Raw genomic sequence first — 24905 nt, forward strand, 5'->3', positions numbered from 1 at the left:
TCACCAAACCAATCGCTTCCCAACATAGTTCGAAACTGAAAGAGAAAATCATTCTCGACATATCATTACTAATAAGCTCGCAGTTGGACTATTATAAAAATACACATAAATGCATCTAACTACAATCCGCCATATTGGATTTGGGTTACGTCTTTCATATAGGAATGGGGTTATGTGGCACATCATTTTGAATTTCCTCTTTATCAGGAATACACAAGTAAAATCTGTTTTAAGATATCTTTATTTGTGTCGGAGCTATGGCCTGTTAAAGTTTACGACACCTGTCGTAGTCGTCATAACAGCATTTGCTCAATATGATCTCCATTGCGCTGGACACCCATTTGGGATCTTTTTTACCAGTCTGCTGCATACGTCGCAGGATCTGTGTGTCTCAATAAGCCGGCAAAGATGGGCTACATTGTTGATTTTCACCTCGTATACAGTTGATTTCAAATGTCCCCGCAGGGTGTAAGACCAGAGGACCGTGGTGGCCAGTCGATAGGACCCCTCCTACCTATCCAGAGACCTCCAGACTGTCCACCTAGAGACTATGTGACTTCAGCAGCTTAGTGGGGAGGTGCACCGTCTGGTTGGAAAAAGGTTGTGAAGTTACACTGCGACTTCAGCACCATTCCAAGCAGCTAATCACGGAGCATATCGAGATACTTCTCCTCATTCAAGGTTCCATAAACAAACATCGGACCCACGATTCTTGTGCCCCAAATCACACACCAAACCATAACTTTTTCAGCAGCAACACTTTTACAGGGATCCACCCATTTGCTTCCGACCAGTAATGATGATTGGTTATTTACTTCTCCTTACACATAAAAGTTAGCTCCGTCACTGAAGAACACTTGCCGTATGAACAGTGAATTCTTGTTAAAGTAATCCAGAGCCCATTCTGAAAACTGCACCCGTGGATCAGGGTCACCCTCCGAGAGACGATGTTGCAACAGTAACTTGTACGGGTGTTACTGGCGTGCGTGCGACAAACGCAAGACTGAACGCTGACTGACACCGGATATTGCTGATAACCGGCGCCTACTGCGATGTCGACTTTTCACATGCGATGCCACGATTTCTGTTGCAGTTTCGTCGTCGGTGGCCGTTCCGGGACGTCCACTGCGTGACTTGTACACCATAGAGCCTGTTGAACGAAATTTGTCCGATAACTTGGATCTGTCGTATGTGAAACGTCATTTCTCTCAGGATGTTGGACACTGAAGTCAGCAGAAGTCATTCTGATACTTTGTACACCACTCATTAACACAATTTCAATGCGTTCCTGCTGTCTGCCGTTGTGCAACAATAAACAAAACTTATCACCTCCTTGCAATTTCATGCTTTAACAGTCATAGCTCCAATACAAATTAAGATATCTTAAAACGGGTTTCGTATGTGTATTCCTGTAAAAGAGGCAGTGCAGAATTGTGTATCACGTGACTCTCTTCCCATTTCAAACACGTAATCCAAATCAAATACGGCGAATTTCAAGATGGCCGCAGCTGCCGCCGTAGCTCCTATAGGTTGCGCATCCACCTACAGATACCCCATACCAGACGCCAACTGTATTCCTCACACCGTTCGACTTTTACAGGGGAGTATCCAGACTTTTGCCTCACCCTGTACCGTTCGACAGGCATCCTTCAGATCCATACACGACCGGATAAACATCACGTTACGTTCCGTGACAATTCATCCTACAAAACCTCCTTCCATGCCTCTAAAGACCAACTACTGTGTTGTTCACACCATTCTTTCGTGAAGCATCACCTGTGAATCAAAACTCTCTGTTGGCGGCCAGAAGGCTTTTAGCTACTCCGACGAATCGGCTCATCACTGACCAGCGTAGATGTGTAGCATTGCTACACCAGTGGGGATGGAAGTCCTACCTTGAACGTACATCGCATAACATTCGAATGTTCTTGCAGAGCATTCAAAAGGACAATGGAAGACTTTCACAATTTGTCCGCAGAAGCTTCTGACTGGATTTCCTACCTGGACGTAGAACTGTGAGATAATTACGCACTTGAGTTTGTGTGTATCTGTATAGAAACGTGTGTATTTGTTGTATATGTTTATCTGTATTTCTCTGTCATCATGCGATGAATAAATAAAGTAAACCACTCTTATTCGCGAATTTCGTTCTTGTGGTCAGTGGCTTTTAGCCAGAACCACGACCTTTAAGATAGAGTCGTAAACTGGATCATCTACATCTACATCTACATTTATACTCCGCAAGCCACCCAACGGTGTGTGGCGGAGGGCACTTTACGTGCCACTGTCATTACCTCCCTTTCCTGTTCCAGTCGCGTATGGTTCGCGGGAAGAACGACTGTCTGAAAGCCTCTGTGCGCGCTCTAATCTCTCTAATTTTACATTCGTGATCTCCTCGGGACGTATAAGTAGGGGGAAGCAATATATTCGATACCTCATCCAGAAACGCACCCTCTCGAGCAAGCTACACCGCGATGCAGAGCGCCTCTCTTGCAGAGTCTGCCACTTGAGTTTGTTAAACATCTCCGTAACGCTATCACGGTTACCAACTAACCCTGTGACGAAACGCGCCGCTCTTCTTTGGATCTTCTCTATCTCCTCCGTCAACCCGATCTGGTGCGGATCCCACACTGATGAGCAATACTCAAGTATAGGTCGAACGAGTGTTTTGTAAGCCACCTCCTTCGTTGATGGACTACATTTTCTAAGGACTCTCCCAATGAATCTCAACCTGGTACCCGCCTTACCAACAATTAATTTTATATGATCATTCCACTTCAAATCGTTCCGCACGCATACTCCCAGATATTTTACAGAAGTAACTGCTACCAGTGTTTGTTCCGCTATCATATAATCATACAATGAAGGATCCTTCTTTCTATGAATTCGCAATACATTACATTTGTCTATGTTAAGGGTCAGTTGCCACTCCCTGCACCAAGTGCCTATCCGCTGCAGATCTTCCTGCATTTCGCTACAATTTTCTAATGCTTCAACTTCTCTGTATACTACAGCATCATCCGCGAAAAGCCGCATGGAACTTCCGACACTATCTACTAGGTCATTCATATATATTGTGAAAAGCAATGATCCCATAACACTCCCCTGTGGCACGCCAGAGGTTACTTTAACGTCTGTAGACGTCTCTCCGTGTCAAAACATCAGTACATACACGAGTTCACTGCAGATCACGTCGCACGATGAAAATCTGTCTGCACTCTATATGTTATGCCACGAATGAACATGCGCGGAATTTTACTTGTTCACAGCAGCGTCATACAAAGCTCACAGCTAGCCTCGCACTTAAGTGTGTAGCCATTTTCTCACTCATAAGAATCATAACCTCATCCAGTCAGTCTATGCCAAGCAGGAGCGCCTGATGTTCCTTTGTGTGGGATATTCAATTAATAATGCCTGAAGATTATTGCGTCACGTTGTGAACAACGTTAGACTACTTTCTTCCATCAGTTATACGCTTAAGAAATTTCTTTCACCTCGCTCCAAGTATCAATGTTCATTCGGTATAAGACTGTAAATTATCCTAATCGATTCTAAAACTTTCATTTATTTGTAACTGTGAATAGAGTAAAGAGCGTTAGGCGATTTGTTGTTCAGTGACATTCAGCACTAGTTACGGTTGCCGAACTCAAAGACCAAACATTTTTTATCCATTTTTCGCTTCAGAGTGTGAGTAACCTAAATTAATCTAACAGCATCTCTGTGTGTGGTTATGTGAATAGAACGATATAATTACTAATGTCTTGTAGATAATTGAAAGAGGTACATCTCTATGTATGCATTACTTTCCATCCACATCTTTACAGTAGCGGCATTCGAATTTAAAAGGAGCTTCCTCCTTCACCCTCCTTTCCTTTACGCGTTTAATTTAAAGTATCACTCGTCTTGATTGTTTCTAAATCGGATCTAAGTTTGTTTCTCATTCTGGGCTACATTTTTAATTTCCTCTGTAGACCTGAGAGTCGTTCTGTTGTTTAAGCTAAAATTTATTGCGTGTTTGCCTCGGGCGTCTCCAGGAATATTGCTTTTAAATTCTCTCTTTGACAACTTTCATCTTTTCTCGAGGATTCATTATCTTTGTGCCGGTTCCATCTCTTGTGAGACTGCGCAAAGGAAACCAACCCAGAAAGAGGAGAATTGTGTTGAGGAGTAGAAAAGCTGAACGCGCTGGGTGTGAAAATTAATTTTCTGAAAGCGTAAAAAGAAACACATGTAATGGTCAGAATTAATGTAATTAGCCCTGGTAGAAAGAATCTTCTGAATGGAATAAAATGTTTAGGTTCTACAATCACCGTTCTTCTTACGTGTATACCTTGGAGAGATCAGAACTGTGGAAATGTTACGGATAGCAGCAACTACATATTAAGGTTATTTCGAAGCTGTGACGTTAAATATTTCTAAACAAGTCTAAAACTTCAGAAGTTGATTATATGAAACACACCACTGGTTACATTTGATTCCAAGGAAATTCCATCGACTACAATAAAGAACTTGAAACATTTTACAGCACCAATACCTTGTTGCAAAGACATGATGCTGTAACAAGGTTAATTTCCGCATCCCTCTAAAAGAAATAACCTGTTTTCTGTTAAATCCCCACCAGTTATCTTCAAGTAGCTGATGTTTCTGCAAAAATGCGGTCGTCTGCAGAAACTATGCGAATACCGCGATTTCCAGAACGGATTGCACTCAGTAGTAGCCGAAAAGGAGACTATATAGTGCTGAACTACAGACACGACTATTTTTGTCGCGGACGTGATGGTGTTCCCACAGCCACCGGCAATATTAATTATTAATCCTCAGATGTGTTGTAAGTATGGGCGGTTTTCGTGTGTCATCACTGCTGAGCAGAGAGGCATGCTACAAGTGAGGGGAATTTATTTGTGCTAATGGTTGGAATAATAATGTTTACAGGAGTTCTACATCTGTAAAGAGCCACGCAGTTTTCGATAAGGATGGCGAAGAGAAATGTAGCTACCACCCAACAGCGCGAGTCGCGACATCAAGGCTGCAATCTACTGGCAGTCAAAGAGCGCTCGCCAACCGCTGTTGAAGAAAACGAAATACAATTTCATATATATGGTTTTCAGTTGTTGTTTGGGTTCTACTCTGGGACGACTGATGCTCCAACCCAAGATTGTATTTAATACTCAATGTAACTGAACTTGATCAAAGTTAGTGTGTATCATGACGCAGTATGTGTAAATAATATTTTCAGACTAAATGAAGATTTCGTGACTGTATTTATGTTTTTCTGACCTGTTGCCTGAAGTTTATCGAAGTGTTTGCTTTTTGTAGTGCATACTTAGTTAAGCCTAGCTTTCAATAGTTTATTTAATTCGGAGTGAAGAAATAAGTACGAAGAAGCTCTAGTTGTTTATTCCAAGGGAACAGTAGAACTTCCATATGTGCTAAAGTTGGGTAGCGCTCGTTTCACAATAACTCCCGCAAATGTGACGACATTTAGACATCACGCGCAATATGGACGACCTCATGATCGGCTATCGACTTTGTGACATGCAAGAAGATGAATATTATTGCTCCTCGATCCACTCTCACCAAGTTAAACTGTCCTCTTAGGTTCGTGCTTAACCACACACTCGAAAATCGCCACATATCCGGAAAAAAAGCCAAATATTAGTGAAAAAAATGGCTCTGAGCACTATGGGACTTAACAGCTGTGGTCATCAGTCCCCTAGAACTTAGAACTAATTAAACCAAACTATCCTAAGGACACCACACACATCCATGCCCGAAGCAGGATTCGAGCCTGCGACCATAGCGGTCGCGCGGTTCCAGACTGAAGCGCCTAGAACCGCTCAGCCACTCCGGCCGGCAAATATTAGTGAAAACAGAACATGAATTCTATTGCTGCTCGTTTTAGTCATAGCAATTAAAGTTGTGTGCTTAGATACCTGTCTAACCACACCCTCGGAAAACGCCACACAGTCATAACTAAACAGCAAACTATTACTGACAAGGAAGAATATGAACATTACTGCTTCTCGTTTCGCTTGCAGCAATTCAAACTGTCCACTTAGGTTCCTGCATAACTACGCACTCAAAAGGCAGCACAATTCGGAAATAAATAGCCAAATATTTGTGAGAAGAAAGAATATGAATTTTATTGTTTCTTGTTTTAGTCGCAGCAATTTAAGCTCTCCTCTTAGGTTCCTACCTAACCACATACGCTGAAATCGCTAAATATTTATTTCATCCTTCGTCCTCAGATCAGACTGAGTTTAAATAACACTCATTGCGGAACATAGTTGTATTACAATCATGAAGAAGTAACTGAACATTTTAACAACGCTAACAGGAAAAAAATTGCATGTAGCTGGATGCAAACTAACAACTTTCGATTCCAGAAACCATTCATTACGTGATCAATTAACCATGCTAGGTTTAAGTCTGAGCTTGGTTATGGCATTCTATCTTGAAAGCTTGTATCGTTGTTCCGTTATTTAGTGACATTTAATGACAATGGTGATGTGTTTGTGATAAATTTTCAGTGCTCCGTTACACTGAAACGGTATATGGCAAATTGTCGAACAAGTGTGTTTCATTCTCAATTTTTAAATTATTGACAATAATAACTCACTCCTGAGAGAGCATAGAAGGCATTTTCCGTCGATAAATCATTAAATGAGATTTCATCATAGCAATAATTGTGATATATTATTCCAAGAATGAAGTGTTTTTTGTGAATCTCCGGCAAGTGCGAGTGAAATCTTTTGAGAGGCCCGTATCGAATGCTAACGAAAGTCGATAGCCAACAATGCGGTGTCGAAATTACGTCTGACGTCGAAATGGCGTCACATTTGCTGGAATAGCTATGGAACGAGCGAAGTTTTATCAGTTGTGAGCATTTGTTATTTTCTTTTAACTTGAAACTCTACGCAGTTACGCAGTAACTTCCCTGTCAGGGTCATAATAACTATTAATCACTCCGCATGGCCAGGGGATTTATTGTAGACCCCTTTATTCGGTGTGCACCTGGAGCAGGTCGGGGAGATGAGAAAGTGGACTGACATTGTGGTGTGCGTACTGTGAGACCTTCGGTACACACACCATCAGATTATTTGACTTGTCGCTCTAACGAAGTAGGCGAGTGTCAGAAATATGTCTCGTGGTCTTATCGTGGCGTGTTTATCTTCTGCCGTTAGGTCAGACGATAGAAATGCCACTTGCACACTTAGAGTAGCAGATTGACGGTGACCAACTTTAAACAGATCTTGATTAATATTCACACACATTTATTAAAATAATAAAAAGCATAAAAATAACTTAACGTGGTTCTGGGTGCCGTTTACAAGTGACAATCTGAAGTTCCTTTGGTCTTGGTACGTTAATCTTATTCTCACATATCTCTGATACTTGACAAAGTGTCTATTCATTTATCTTCATGGCTATGTACAGGAATATGGTAATCTTATTTGGCGCAGACAAATTTGACTATAGACTGGTACAGACTAATACAGTCTCGTACAGACTGGTGCAGACAAATGCAGACTGACTACTCGGAGGTCTGTACACTCGTTATAATACCTCGCGCGTTCATGTATCACTGCGCGAGTGTGAACCGCGAGGAGAAAAGGTTCTACGTTAGCAGAAATCTCATTGGCTGCGTTACATATTAATACGCGGATCGGCGGAAGCAGAATTTGGTCCGTCTCTAAGGCAGCGCCATCTCGTAGTGCAGAGACAGACGAGCGCTGCGCCTGCGCTGTTGTGCTTAGCGGGGCGCGCTCTAGTGGGAAAGTTGTGTACGCGCTGACTACGCGGAACTATGTACACAACCGACATACTAACACTTCCCGACAGGCAGACCGCCAGAATGGAATAGTTCGAAGTCTCTCGAACGCGCCAGACCTTTTGCTCGCCGTCGAGTTTACGATAATCAGGATACGTGATATCAGTGCATTCGACTGAGCTCGGATCCTAGGCGACAGTATGAATCATCCTGAAGGGGGGAAAAACAATACAATAGTTAACCTTATTCTCAAACGTTACAAAACACACTATTTGAAACTGTCGAGATCATGAACAGTGTAACTGACAGACAAGTAAGAAGTCTCCAGAATCAAATTTTTCAGTCTACTGCGGAGTGTGCGGTGAGATGAAACTTCCTGACATATTAAAACTGTGTGCAGGAACGACATGCGAAGTCGGGATCTTCACTTTTCGGGAGCAAGTTCTCTACGGACTGAGCTACCCAATCACAACCCCCACCCCCCTCTTCCCTCCTCACAGCTCTACTTCCGCCAGTACCTCATCTCGTACTTTCCAGATTTCACAGAAGCTCTCCTGCGAAACTTGCAAGACTAGCACTCCTGGAAGAAAGGATATTGGGGAGACATGGCTTAGCCACAGCCTGGGGGTTGTTTCCAGAATGAGATTTTTCGCTCTGAAATGTAATGTGCGCCGATATGAAACTTCCTGGAACATTTGTGTCCCGGACTGAGACTCGAAACGACCGGTATGTTCTGTCAGCCTGCAGGTATTGCTGAAATGCTTTGGGAACTCAAATAATAGGAATCCCTGGAAGGTAGGCGACGTTTGTTTCGAGAAAAGCTATTGAGAAAATTTAGAGAAACAGTGATAGGAGATGACTGCAGAACGGTTCCACTGCCGCCAACGTTCTTTTCGAATAAGGACCACGACCATAAGATTAGAGAAATTAGGAGGCATATAGACAGTGGTTTGTCCCTCGCTCTGTTTGCAAGTGCAAGTGTTTCTTTGTTTGCAATAGCGTCTAAGGAAGACTTTAGTTCTCATGTTAAAGTAAATCACTATCTGGGTGTTTAGAGGTAGCAATTCAACTTCGATCCGAAACAATATTTTCATTGCAAACTAGGATAGGAAATTCGTGGTGGTGTGTTCCGTCTATGGAAATAATAAAACGCAGTTTGTTTGTAGCCTCACTCGTTTCGCTTCTTTTATTTGTGAAGCATCTTCATGTTTCTTTTTATACTTAAAAACATAGTAGTTACAATATGTTAGTGTATTACATTTTGTCATGTTTTTCTCTTGTTTTTCAGATTAGGATCAATATTTGTACCACAAATTTCTTGAGGTGAAATTATCGTTCGGTGTTACTTGGGATTTCCAGTGTTGTTAGCCATGTGTGTGGTACTGGACATGGGTTTATTAGTCCCCATGCGGAGCATGAACACATCTCCAGTACCACACATACGGGCTAATAGCACTGGAGATCGTAACACCGAATCATAATTTTCCCTCACGAAATTTGTGGTACAGAAATTGATTCTAATCTGAAAAACAAGAGAAAACATGATAAAATGTAACGTAGTAACATATTTCAACTACTACATAATATACTTATTACATGTATAAAAATAAACGTATTACAGGCCACTGAAGATGCTCCACAACTAACAGAAGCGAAACGCAGATGGCAATACACAAACTGCCTTTCTTTTAGTTCCATAGACAGAACATACCTCCATGAATTTCGAAGCTACTAAGGAACGACGGGAAACAGAGAAAATGACGAAGATAGGAAAACTTATCGAAGTGATAGCAACATCAGTTCGACAAGCTTTCCTATCTCTGTTTTAAAGCAAAATTTAACATAACTTTGTTGACATGCTTTACACTATTGCGTGATAAGCTAGCTGCATTCTTGGAAACATATCAATCCTCACTGGCAAGGAATTACAGTAAATTAGGAGGTTTTCAGCCACGCAATTATTTCCTTCAGGAACATCCACCTTAACGTTTTAATTAATGACCCAATTGTAGGGTCAAGCTCCACAAGCTCTGTGAGTAGGATTACACTTTTCATATAACCTGAATGTTGGATTTTCTAACAGAATGCAGATTTAATACTCTGTATCTGCCATTGTAATGTTCAATTGTTTACGAATTTTTTCAGTATACCACAGATAGTTACTCTCTTCGATTATTAATCATTTACAGATTGTGAAGTTCAGTTTAGAGAAATTAACTCTCATATATTGGATGAACTGCACACGGTTAATATTGATATTAAAAAGCAGTGTACTTAAGGCACTTCCTGGTCACAGCATACAAGTAATAGTTACAAACAGCAACCAAAGCGCATTACGCTGTACCACAAACTTAACACACAGAAAACTCCTAGTATTTATAGTTCTTATTATAAGTGCCGTTATTTGTAGGTGTCGATGAATGATTCTGTAACGGGACAAGACCTCCAATGCTAGTGTTTGGAATCTATGTCATCAGAGACTATCGAGGATGACAATTGTAATACACTCGTGGTTCTCTTCCTAATTAGCAATGTAATTAATCGTATGGCAGTCGGACTTAGCGCGAACGTATCATCAACGATTGTCTGTTACGTGGCAGATAAGTAAACCGTAGCAGTTATTTGGATAAATAAACCAGATAATCACTGATAATTTTAATTTGATGCGGGAATATTATCTGACCTCTAGGGATACCCGATTTATTACATACACGGTGGAGAACTGGACGTTATCTGTGACTGACGGTCTCTGTAACGTAACAGCACTGACGTAAGGGCAATTATACTAACACACAGCACGTCATACGAGTTAAAATAAAAAAATAATTAGAACAAGTATTTGAGAAACCACTGTAAATACTTACAGGGTGACAGTTATTGAATTAAATAAAAAACGTAAATTTGTTACAAACTAAGGGGTGCACACACTTTATTCAACATGTAAACGTCACTACAGACATTCGGATTTAGGTTATGACATGTTCGATAAGCGTGCCTTCATTGGCGGTGATGTGGGGCAGACGAATAGCGAAATTCTGCATGACCTGCTGAAGTGTCGGGATATCGATGCTGTCAGTGACCTCCTGAACGGTTGTTTTCAGCTCGTCAGTGCTCTTGGGGTAACTTCTGTACACCTTGTCTTTAAAACACGTCGCATTTGTTCAGATCCGAAGAATATGGTGGCCAATCGAGGCCGATGCTAGTGGCCTCTGGGTATCCCCGACTCAGAATTCTGTCCCAGGGTGTGCCTCCGGGACATCAAACATTCTCCTGCTTAAATGGGGTCGAGCTCCGTCTCGCATGAACCACTTCTTGTCGAAATCAGGGTCACCCTAAATGGTGGCGATGAAATCATCTTCCAAAATCTTAACATACCATTTGGTAGTCAGGAAGCCATCAAGGAATATCGCCCCGATTATTCCGTGACTGGACAATGCACACGCACAGCCACCCATTGAGGGTGAAGAGACTTTTCAATCGCGAACTGCGGATTCTGAGCCCCTCAAATGCACCAGTTTTGCTTATTGACGAACCCATCAAAATGAGGCTTCGTCGCTAAAGCAAACCATGCATGTGCATACTATTTCCCGTCATGTCCCGGGGCCAACCGTGCAGTTTGAACGTCCTAACGCAAACCGTTCAGAACTTATGATGATATTATTTCATATAGTTCAATAATTGTTGCTCTGTAAGTACTATACTGGTTTGTGACAGACACCGTTGTTCATTAATTATCAATAGAGAAATAGTGACCTATGTTTACCAGTTTTTTTCAGTTATCGTTGTCTAAATGAATCTTTAGTAATAACATAAAATAATTAAAGTATAGCTATGAAATGTTAATTTATCCCATAATGCATACAAAAGCAAATTCAATTTTCTTTTCTGCGACTAACGTGAAAGTGATTGACACAGTAATGTTTTGATCCAGTTTGCAGAGAAGATATAGACACTGCCACTGACTGAAGCGAATAACTGGTTGAAATGCATCTATTCACAGATAACAACATCGTACATTCCTGGCTAGCACACCGTAGTCAGCATTCGTCTGAGGAATTTGACAATGCACTTTGACACATTATTCGTATTCAAAGAACATCTAGCTGCTGGTAATATGTCCATTCAATTCAGTAACAAAAAGAAAAATTCAGCCGTTGGTTTGTAAACAGAAAATTACTTATTTTGGATATAGTTTCACGTAGTGTCAGTTCAGTAAAGTGAAGGAAAACGTTTGACTTTATAACGTAGCAGGTCGTTCAAATGAAATAATGTGAGGATGCAAAACATTTTTAAGACTGCGCAGTTACTTATCTGTTGTTTCACAGTAACCATATCGACGGTGACGTGGACATGTAACTAAAACAGAACTAATAAACATGGCGTAGAGGAATCTACATCATGCGAAATATAAAAAAACTTCAGTGGCTCGCATCAGAATGAAATCAATTGAGTCAATAGAGCTAAATACTTTAGGCTCCGTCGTGTCACGTTTTATAGTCATCTAGAAGCACTGTAGCGAGTCTGTTCTGAGCCACAGTCAGCGATAGTCCCCCTCAATAACGATGCATTTTTTTTTTTTTTGTCTTTGTATGTTGACTATTTAGCCAGCATTAAGCAACATTATAACCAGATTATTCAACACAGAAACAAATCATACAAATACATTTAAATCAGTGTACATATGAAGATAAACATACATATTTACTGGAAGTTCTTTAGCCACGCTGGACTAGCCGAGCGGTCTGAGGCGCTGGAGTCATGGACTGTGCAGCTGGTCCCGGCGTAGGTTCGAGTCCTCCCTTGGCCATGGGTGTGTGTGTTTGTCCTTAGGATAATTTAGGTTAAGCAGTGTGTAAGCTTAGGGACTGATGACCTTAGCAGTTAAGTCCCATAAGATTTCACGAACATTTGAACAGTTCTGTACCTTCTCCCACGTTTGGGAGAGTATAAGCTCACGAACTATTTACATACCAAATTGGACACTGTACTCAGGCAAGAAAGATTTACATTAAACTAAAATTTTAATGTTGATCTTTTGAGCCTATCACTCACACCCATACAGTTTTTAGTGGTATTATTTGTTAACATCACATACGAGGTGTCGCTAGAAAAAAACCGGACTAGTACTGGTGAAACAATATAACGAATGCAATAAGGCTGAAAGTCGCGTGGCCTGTCACGTGACTCTCGCTCCGCCTACTGCTCCAGTTTCATCTGCCTCCTGCACTCAGTCTGCCCGTGGCGTCTGTTTTAAGTAGTTGACGTTTTGTCTGTGCGTCGGAAAATGTTGAGTGTACAGAAAGAACAGCGTGTTAACATCAAATTTTGTTTCAAACTAGGAAAATCTGCAAGTGAAACGTTTGTAATGTTACAACAAGTGTACAGCGATGATTGTTTATCGCAAACACAAGTGTTTGAGTGGTTTAAACGATTTAAAGATGGCCGCGGAGACACCAGTGATGACACTCGCACTGGCAGACCATTGTCAGCAAAAACTGATGCAAACATTGAAAAAATCGGTAAACTTGTTCGACAAGATCGCCGTTTAACAATCAGAGCAGAGCAGCGATCTTGTCGAACAAGTTTACCGATTTTTTCAATGTTTGCATCAGTTTTTGCTGACAATGGTCTGCCAGTGCGAGTGTCATCACTGGTGTCTCCGCGGCCATCTTTAAATCGTTTAAACCACTCAAACACTTGTGTTTGCGATAAACAATCATCGCTGTACACTTGTTGTAACATTACAAACGTTTCACTTGCAGATTTTCCTAGTTTGAAACAAAATTTGATGTTAACACGCTGTTCTTTCTGTACACTCAACATTTTCCGACGCACAGACAAAACGTCAACTACTTAAAACAGACGCCACGGGCAGACTGAGTGCAGGAGGCAGATGAAACTGGAGCAGTAGGCGGAGCGAGAGTCACGTGACAGGCCACGCGACTTTCAGCCTTATTGCATTCGTTATATTGTTTCACCAGTACTAGTCCGGTTTTTTTCTAGCCACACCTCGTATAAATACGTGATTCAAGTATTCGACTACTGTGCGGTACGCTCACTCGTGGAAGTGCTGTGTGTTCCAAGATCACGATATATGCAGGCTTGTAGGCTGAACGACACTCAGTGTCAAGTCACGTGTGGTGTGTTCCTCTTAAGAGTCGTCCGGAGCATTTTCCACTGTGTTTCGTCAGGTATTTGCAGTTTCGTTTGTTGCATTGTGTTGCTGGAGCCAGCCCAAACAAATACTGCTCATCATGTATTTCATACGACGCCCATTGGCGATGGAAAGCTTCAGCTTATTTTGTTTTTACGAAAAAGATAAATTTTGAAGCGTGATTTTACGTACCCATTCCTGATTAGCCTAGTGCCAGTTCGATAGAGCGTTCCCAAATTAGTAAGTGCGATACTTGCACATTGATATGTATTAATAGGGACAGTAAAACATGGAAAATATCCAGTACTCCAGCACTGCCCTGACACGCACTGGCTGCTGTCGCCATGCGGCAGTGCTGCTCAGTCGCTGCTGGAGTACTGGTTAGCCTTCGTCCCTTACTGTCCCTGTTAATACATATCTATGAAACAAATATCACACTAACTGATTTGGGACCGCTCTATCGGACTGGCTCGTAAAATTCCGCTTCAAGAAGCAGTTTGCCTGAAACGGGAAAAACGAACGCTTTGCGTTGACACTGCGCGTAGCATGGAAGACATGATGAGCATTGTTTGGACTGCCTCCAGAAACGAAATTGCAAATCTTTGACAAAATATCAGAAAAAAAGCGGCTGACAACTCTTAGGAGGGACAACCTGTACAGTTTCGGTTGCTGGGCGGAGAATTTTGTGCTTCCAGGAATTATGTGGTCTAGATCTTCATCATTAACGCATTGATGTTATTAACACGATCTGGTTGACAGTGAACTGGTTAGCATGCATGACCTAATCGCATTCTAATACTGGTAGGTTGATGTCTCTTTCTAAAATCAGTCTGACTTGACCACTATCAGAGAAGAATGGAAGGTCAAATGGAAGGTTAATGACATCATATCTCGTAGTTTGATGTGTTCCACCGATCTGAACATCAGCGATTGGCATCTGGCCTTCTTTATGCAAAAAAAAGGTTGTGTGTGGAAGTCGTAGCCATCGTCTTCTATGCTGTATAAGGAGCGATCAGGAAGTTTTCGTTCGAAAGCCTTACAGTCCAATCAGGCAAAATCGCCCTGGGACTGAGGCAGTCATCCCACCGACGCAATAAGTTGAAGATACCAGTGCAGTAAAACATCGTTTCGTGCTGCGTGAAGAGGTTCGTAACTGCCTGCTGCACTTGCGCGTCGTCTAAGTGTCGTCAACCCTTCAGGGCCTTTTGTAAGGGACAGAAGGCTTGACAATCGCATGGGCAGAGGTCAAGACTATAGGGCGGATGCTCCAGTGCCTCCCACTTGGGTTGGCGTAACTTCTGCGTTACGGCAACAGCGACATCTGCACGTGCGTTATCGGGAAGCAGCAGCACCCCTTGCCCTGCACTATTCCACAACGGTGGTTTTCGCCAGCCATTCTGCCGCCATACGCAGCCTTCTCTATCCGAGGCATGTCTACCTGTGTTTGTCTTTCGGCAGCCAAGAAAAGAGTAACATCACATTGGTCCTGATTGACGCATTTAGTAATAATGTCGGCATAGTTCACCTTTCTCCATTTACCGCACGCACGTTGGAAAGACGCAAATACCACACTAATCCCTTGCCCACAAGTCGGCGCTTACACTATGTGATCAAAAGTATCCGGACATCTGACTGAAAATGACTTACGAGTTGGTGGCACCCTCCATCGGTAAAGCTGGAATTCAATATGATGTTGGCTCAACATTAGCGTTGATGACAGCTTCCACTATCGCAGACATACGTTCAATCAGGTGCTGGAAGGTTTCTTGGGGAATGGCAGCCCATTCTTTACGGAGTGCTGCACTGAGGATAGGTATCGATGGCGGTCGGTGAGACCTGGCACGAAGTCGGCGTTCCTAACAATTCCAAAGGTGTTCTGTAGAATTCAGGTCAGAACTGTGCAGGCCAGTCCATTACAAGGATGTTAATGTCGTGTAACCACTCCGCCACAGGCCGTGCGCAATGGACAGGTGCTCGATCCTGTTGAAAGATGCAATCGCCATTCCCGAACTGCTCTTCAACAGTGGGAAGCAAGAAAGTGCTTATAACTTCAATGTATGCCTGTACTGCGCGTCACGCAAAACAACAAGAGGTGCAAGCCCCTTCCATGAAAAACACGAGCACACCATAACACCACCTCCTCCGAATTTTACTGTTGGCACTACACACGCTAGCAGATGACGTTCACCGGGCATTCGCCATACCCACACATTGCAATCGGATCGGCACATTGTGTACCGTGATTCGTCACTCCACACAACTTTTTTCCACTGTTCAAACGTCCAATGTTTACGCTGCTTACACCAAGCGAGGCGTCGTTCAGCATTTACAGGCGTGATGTGTGGCTTATGAGCAGCCGCTCGACCATGAAATCCAAGTTTTCTAACCTCCCGCCTAACTGTCGTAGTACTTGCAGTGGATCCTTATGCAGTTTGGAATGCCTGTGCTATGGCCTGGATAGATGTCTGCCTATTACACATTACGACCCTCTTCTACTGTCGGCGGTCTCTGTCAGTCAACAGACGTGGTCGGCCTGTACGTTTCTTTGCTGTACGTGTCCCTTCACGTTTCCGCTTCACTATCACATCGGAAACAATGGACTTAGGGATTTTTTAGGAAGGTGGAAATCTCGCGTACAGATGTATGACACAAGTGACACCCTATCACCTGACTACGTTGGAAGTCCGTGAGTTCCGCGGAACGCCCCATTCTGCTCTCTCACGATGTCTACTGACTACGGTGGTCGCAGACATGGAGTATCTGGCAGTAAGTGGCAGCACAACGAACTTAATATGAAAAACGTATATTTTTTGGGGTGTCCGGATACTTTTGATCACGTTGTAAGAGGTCCATGACTAAGGTATTTATTGCTAGTGCACTCCAGCAGATGTAATTTCGATGGATTGCCCACGCGCTGCCATAAAAGACATATTGATTGGGACACACATATACTCTCATTCCAGGATGTAATTAACTCCATACCAAATGAATCTATTATGCTATCTCCGACTGTTATATTGAAAAATGTTGAACCACCCAACAAAATTAAAGAATTAGTATCTTTTCCTACATCTCGTCGACTACGCCATCGCGAAATAATTGACATTGCGCTCAACAACATCAAATGTGCCGCAGAGCGCCGTAGAAGACAGCAAACACAGGTTTGTACACGCCTTGACTTTCATATAGGACAGAAGATATTAGTACGCACATGTTATTTATCCAAAAGTGGAAAGAGTAGATGTAGTAAGTTTGAGCTTCTATACGCAGGTCCATATAAAATTCGCAGCATTCCTCACCCCAATGTAGTACATGTCGAAACTTTGAGAACCAGAAAAATCAAGGGCAATCACCATATTTCCAATATTAAACCCTTTATTGAATGTACATCCTTTATGATTTATCACACTGTAATTCCATTCCCTGCTATTTGTATGACCACTTATGCAATTATATCTATGTGAATACTTACTGATGATGATCGTATTTTTTCTTGGCAAGTGCCCGGCAAGGTAAGGTTGGGAAGTCGCTTTTCTTGTCGTTATATATCAGACCGTTCACATTTTCCATTTTGCTTGATGAATATGTGATGGTTTTCCTGTCGAAAGTACAATTTTCTCTGTATGCACTATGAAATCTTTAAGATGTAACAAACACCAGTTGACTTTGACATTTTTGCTTTATGATATCTAAATATCTTGACTATTCTACATTTTTGCTACTTCATTATGATATTGTGTGTACATTTTCGCACTTGAAAACTGTCTATGTTTTTGACCTAATACGTTTTCTGTCATGCTATGCTGTATGCTTAGTCGTATCACTAGAACCAAGTTTTCATTTAATGAGTATATGATTTAAATGCAAGATATTAATCCATATTCATCATTTTCAGAAAGCAATACCGTGTAAAAGATATAAATTAAACAACCACAGTGGTTTACTATGAAATGGTAATTTCACCATCGGAAGGAACGAAAGAAAATGCAATACCTTATCCTGAAGAGTAAATGGATCAGAATTAACAATCATTAACAAGAATATACTATACACACTGTATGATAGCAGTCTTGCCTAATTATTTTTCTTTCAGAATACGAGGCGATTATTGCAGGCTGTCAGACGGAACTACACATGTTAATTTTAGTGATGAAATATGCTGGAAGTAAGAAACTCTATAATATATGAATGATAATGATTAGCTGTATGAGGAAAGTGGTAATATGAATAATGAAGTGTCTATTTTTTGCAGATGACAATAAATTATGATGAATAGTTGCATGAAGGATATGGTAATATGAATAATGAAGTTTTTCTTTGCAGTTGATGATAATGATGAAGTTTATATATGTTCTACTAGTTAAGAAATGCTACGTAGTTACTTAAGTATTTGTTGCAGTTCTTTTTGACAGTATGTCATATGTCGCATAGTATAATGACTGAATGTTTTGGGAAAGACAGCTAGAGTACATACATATTAAGTACACGTTTCATTACCTGTTAATTCGAAGTTTATTACTTTTCAGCATAATATACATTTGTTCTTTCAGCTCAATAATCCACTTTGTATTTTTTCCAAGAGAAGCTTTTCATGATATTAATAGGCTACAAGCGCTTAGTTATTAAACATGTTCTAGTACTTGCATTTTCTTTTTTTGCCCAGTTGTTTGTATCATTCACTAATGTGATCACATATACTCTACTTGTTTCATAACCTTGTTGCAGGTGACTCATGACGAATGACGTTATTAATCCTTATTTCCAGCAATAAGTCAAAAGCAAATATTTTCTTGCCCCAGCAATTGACTATCGATCCCAACGCAATGCATTGCTAGCACAAAAAAATTACCAGTCCCAGCTATTACCAGTATACAACTAAATAATGCTACCAGGTTAAGATATATTTCTAGTCCTAAATATAATGCAAATTTTTCTGGTGTATTGATTCCATTATGTCTATGTATTATTGGCCTAACACCTTGAATACTAGTTCCAATGTCTTACATTTTATATATGTATTTTGTCACTTGCATGATATCAAATTTAATCACTAGCAGTTTAATGCTACACGCAATAACTTCTGTTTTGAATGATGACTTCTGAATAATGCATAATAAATGCTTTGTAAATAGCCAAGAAGTGCCAATAATTACTGCAATAAGATGACTTATGAATAATGTTTTGTAATACTCCATACTTACTACATAAACACTTTGTAAATAGCGAACGAGTACCAATAATTACTGTAATGATATGACTTCTTAATAATGTTTTGTTATACTCTATAAATGCTATGCCAATGATTACTGCAATGAGATGATTTATGAATGATGTTTTGTAATACTCCATACATACAACATAAATGCTATGTAACTAGCCAATGAGTACCAATAATTATTCAAATCAGTTGATACACTAGTGTAATTCTGAATATAAAAAAAGGGTGGGAGGTTTATCTGTTTAGCAAGAGTAATGGAAGGCAGATTTCAGACTACCTAACAGATCAAATCGAAAATTTCTGTTCCGACACTGACAATGTTGAGTGTTTATGGAAAAAGTTCAAGGCAATCGTAAAATGCGTTTTAGACAGGTACGTGCCGAGTAAAACTGTGAGGGACGGGAAAAACCCACCGTGGTTCAACAACAAAGTTAAGAATCTACTGCGAAAGCAAAGAGAGCTTCACTCCAAGTTTAAACGCAGCAAAAACCTCTCAGACAAACAGAAGCTAAACGATGTCAAAGTTAGCGTAAGGAGGACTATGCGTGAAGCGTTCAGTGAATGCGAAAGTAAAATTCTATGAACCGACTTGACAGAAAATCCTAGGAAGTTCTGGTCTTACGTTAAATCAGTAAGTGGCTCGAAACAGCATATCCAGACAATCCGGGACGATGATGGCATTGAAACAGAGGATGACACGAGTAAAGCTGAAATACTAAACACCTTTTTCCAAAGCTGTTTCACAGAGGAAGACCGCACTGCAGTTCCTTCTCTAAATCCTCGCACAAACGAAAAAATGGCTGACATCGAAGTGAGTGTCCAAGGAATAGAAAAGCAACTGGAATCACTCAACAGAGGAAAGTCCACTGGATTTGACGGGATACCAATTCGATTCTACACAAAGTACGCGAAAGAACTTGCCCCCCTTCTAACAGCCGTGTACCGCAAGTCTCTAGAGGAACGGAAGGTTCCAAATGATTGGAAAAGAGCACAGGTAGTCCCAGTCTTCAAGAAGGGTCGTCGAGCAGATGCGCAGAACTATAGACCTACATCTCTGACGTCGATCTGTTGTAGAATTTTAGAACATGTTTTTTGCTCAAGTATCATGTCGTTTTTGGAAACCCAAAATCTACTCTGTAGGAATCAACATGGATTCCGGAAACAGCGATCGTGCGAGGCCCAACTCGCTTTATTTGTTCATGAGACCCAGAAAATATTAAATACAGGCTCCCAGGTAGATGCTATTTTCCTTGACTTCCGGAAGGCGTTCGATACAGTTCTGCACTGTCGCCTGATAAACAAAGTAAGAGCCTACGGAATATCAGACGAGCTGTGTGGCTTGCGACCGAACCGCCGAATCTTTCCATCAGTAAATGGGGTATGTTCTCAACTGACTCGGTTGTTTCAACCCCTCCATTGACGGAATGATCCGCCTCCTGATTCCGTATGTATAAAACCAATACAGACTTGTACCTGTCACGCCTTTGCGCTTACTGCTACGTATTTTAACTGTAAATAGCTCAGTCCTAATGGTAAGAGGTAGTAGTGAATTCACGTTGTTAATATTTGAATACAGCACAGCTGCCACAAGCTCAGCTCACTTTTACTCCACTCCTACCCTCGCCATTGCACCACATTAACTAGGTGCTACGTGGACCTTGCTAAATTCACTTGCGTATACATATTTGACCGTTACTCGCCAGTATTTACCTAATGATTAGTACACTCCTAACCGGACTATTTCCCTAAGAGCTGTGGTGATTGAACGGGTTCGATCCACGGCCTACAGTGCCCTACAGTTCACACGGTAACACTGCCTACCTCACCCACTTAACTTGGTAGTGAGCTTATGTATCCAATCACCACTGCTAGCAGCAGTGGATAATCCTATCAGCACGACGAGAGCAGCAGACTTACCGTCGAATCCTCCTGAAAATACTTATAACTACGGTCACCAGCTCTGAAGGAGCAAAAGAATAAATCAATTTTTGGCTCGTTTCAAAGTGAAACGGCTTGAGTTGAATTTAAACTTAATTCTGAATATTACTATTTCTGATCATTCTAGGTGATTCTACAAAACAAATACTCTCTCAATTTCTGTGAGTTGGCTTGGTAATTACTACCAAGACAATTTATGCAACTTGGGTTAACAAAATTCTATCCTTCAACTTATTTAATGATTTTGGATATTACTCCTTGGACAATTGATATAGAATTAGTTAAGTGACTTTACTTGAAAGGTTACTCAGAAAAATTTAAGTAACTATAAATAGGCGACTCATTCTGGTGTGACCATTGCTCTTTTCAACATTCTTATACCATAAAGTATTCTACAACCAAAAGAATTGTAAATGAAAGAGGCGATGGTGGCCTCAGTCTGATTTCACTATACTATGTTTGAGGTTACTACACTTTACAATGAACAACATGCGTCGTAATTTTACTCATTACTATATTCTGTCCTCTGCACTTGCATAAAAGAAAACTGGTATTCTCCTTTTACATGTATACAAAGTTCGACTTAACAATTGCAAGCAGTCTTGCCTTGGATAGACGTGTCGGTGCTGGTGGTGAGATGCATGTGGCTAACGCAGCTCTTCACGCCTCATGCCCTTAATGGCGGCTGGAACTACGAGCTGTAGCACTCGTATAAGCTACTGCAGGAACTCTTACAGTCAGCCCCAGTGGCATAGAGGCGGCTTCAACAACCCTTCGTCGCGTTTTACTCCACAAACGGCGACGATATTCGCCTCTTCGCTGTTGCACAATCACTTTTGCGTGAGCACAGTTACGCACGTCCGATCACATCAACACTGCCCAGGCCATTCCATTGTTCAGTCCCTGTGTCTCCAGCTACCCCTAGCTACACTCGTATCACCAAGAGTGGGGGCGTTCCCCTACCACCTTTTTACCGAAATCATTTAGTATTTAAGAATATTTATATTTATTACCCTGGAGTTCATACCCATCATAATGATTTACTACTAGCGCTTTACAACATTAAATTATACAGTAATAACTTATAATTACCAAGAAAAAGAATACATTTGACTCCGAGAGCTTAGTGCATTGTCTGACAGGTAGCGCTAATTCCCAGTTTCGCCAATAGATGGCATCAGGGTGCACTCCCTGGCAGTCTCACACAAGCGCGACCGTTTCCGACGCGCGGGCTCCAAATTACTGTCAGCCCACCATCATTTCAGTTCCGTTACAGGCTGAATTGATAAGTTTTTAGCAAACAGAACACAGCATCTTGTTCTCAATGGAGGGACGTCTACAGACGTTTAAGTAACCTCTGGCGTGCCACAGGGGAGTGTTATGGGACCATTGCTTTTCACAATATATATAAATTACCTAGTAGATAGTGTCGGAAGTTTCATGCGGCTTTTCGCGGATGATGCTGTAGTATACAGAGAAGTTGCAGCATTAGAAAATTGTAGCGAAATGCAGGAAGATCTGCACCAGATAAGCACTTGGTGCAGGGAGTGGCAACTGACCCTTAACATAGACAAATGTAATGTATTGCGAATACATAGAAAGAAGGATCCTTTATTGTATGATTATATGATAGCGGAACAAACACTGGTAGCAGTTACTTCTGTAAAATATCTGGGAGTATGCGTGCGGAACGATTTGTAGTGGAATGATAATATAAAATTAATTGTTGGTAATGCGGGTACCAGGTTGAGATTCATTGGGAGAGTCCTTAGAAAATGTAGTCTATCAACAAAGGAGGTGGCTTACAAAGCACTCGTTCGACCTATACTTGAGTATTGCTCATCAGTGTGGGATCCGTACCAGGTCGGGTTGACGGAGGAGATAGAGAAGATCCAAAGAAGAGCGGCGCGTTTCGTCACAGGGTTATTTGGTAAGCGTGATAGCGTTACGGAGATGTTTAGCAAACTCAAGTGGCAGACTCTGCAAGAGAGGCGCTCTGCATCTTGGTGTAGCTTGCTCGCCAGGTTTCGAGAGGGTGCGTTTCTGGATGAGGTATCGAATATATTGCTTCCCCCTACTTATACATCCCGAGGAGATCACGAATGTAAAATCAGAGATATTCGAGCGCGCACGGAGGCTTTCAGACAGTCGTTCTTCCCGCGAACCATACGCTATGCGACTGGAACAGAAAAGGGAGGTAATGACAGTGGCACGTAAAGTGCCCTCCGCCACACACCGTTGGGTGGCTTGCGGAGTATAAATGTAGATGTAGATAAGACTTAACGTATCCTTCACCTTCTCACGAAATTACTACCAATTACTGCGATATCTGTATGTCCTGTCCATCCTCGTGATTATGGAGCACTATATTTGGTTTTGGCACTAATTCTACATTGATGTAAGAGTATGGATTCTACAAAACTGTGGTGTTGACATATCAAGCTGTCCACCACCTTGAACGATGGAGATGTTATTATGGACCAACTGTTTGGTGTACATAATGTAGTACCACAATGGTATCATACAATATTAATACAACATTTCAGTGTCTTGGATACACTGATAAATACTTCAGGGAAGAGAACTTCAGATTGTCTCACTTGGTGTTGTGCTTCTGTAGAAGGATATGGACTTCTAGTGCAGCTATGTGCAACTCACTGTGCTACAACCATGATGCTATCCATCCCATTCCTTTCCTAATTCATGTAAAGAAGCTGAAGACTTTTACTGTGCGTATGCAATTTATTTCATCTCTTAATGTGATCAGTTCATGTATAGACGCTAAAGACTTTAACAGTGCATGTGCACTTTATTTCATTTCTCAATATGTTTAAATTCTTGTAAAATGATAAAAACTTATACAGTGCGTGTGAACTCTGTTTCATTTCTTAGTATGTTCAGTACTCGTTACGTATACAATTTGTCATTTCTTAATATGTTCTGTACTTATCAATAATGTTATATATCACCGTCGCTGCCAAATTTTAGCTCCCCCCGTTCAGTGAGTGGAGAGTTATGCATGAGGTCCATGACTAAGGGATTTATTGCTAGTGCCCTCGAGCAGATGTAATTTCCATGGACTGCTCACGCGCTGTCTGCAATATGTAAGCTATAAGAGAATCTCAGACCAGAGAGCAGTGTTGGCTGCAGTAAGAGCAGTGTCAGTAGGACTAAGTAGTAGCTGGCAGTCGTGTGTGTGGAGTTGGCTGGGCCGGAGGTGGGGAGCGATGGCGGTGCCTGAGCGATGTAGTATAAGGTAAGAGCAGCCTCGCGCATATGTACTATTGTTACATGAAGTCGCATGTAAATTTTTTTTTATATCTTAATAATAATCTTTCTTACACTCCTGGAAATTGAAATAAGAACACCGTGAATTCATTGTCCCAGGAAGGGAAAACTTTATTGACACATTCCTGGGGTCAGATACATCACATGATCACACTGACAGAACCACAGGCACATAGACACAGGCAACAGAGCATGCACAATGTCGGCACTAGTACAGTGTATATCCACCTTTCGCAGCAATGCAGGCTGCTATTCTCCCATGGAGACGATCGTAGAGATGCTCGATGTAGTCCTGTGGAACGGCTTGCCATGCCATTTCCACCTGGCGCCTCAGTTGGACCAGCGTTCGTGCTGGACGTGCAGACCGCGTGAGATGACGCTTCATCCAGTCCCACACATGCTCAATGGGGGACAGATCCGGAGATCTTGCTGGCCAGGGTAGTTGACTTACACCTTCTAGAGCACGTTGGGTGGCACGGGATACATGCGGACGTGCATTGTCCTGTTGGAACAGCAAGTTCCCTTGCCGGTCTAGG

The sequence above is a fragment of the Schistocerca cancellata genome, chromosome 6 (assembly GCF_023864275.1).
Source record: "Schistocerca cancellata isolate TAMUIC-IGC-003103 chromosome 6, iqSchCanc2.1, whole genome shotgun sequence".
Taxonomy (NCBI): Eukaryota; Metazoa; Arthropoda; class Insecta; order Orthoptera; family Acrididae; genus Schistocerca; species Schistocerca cancellata.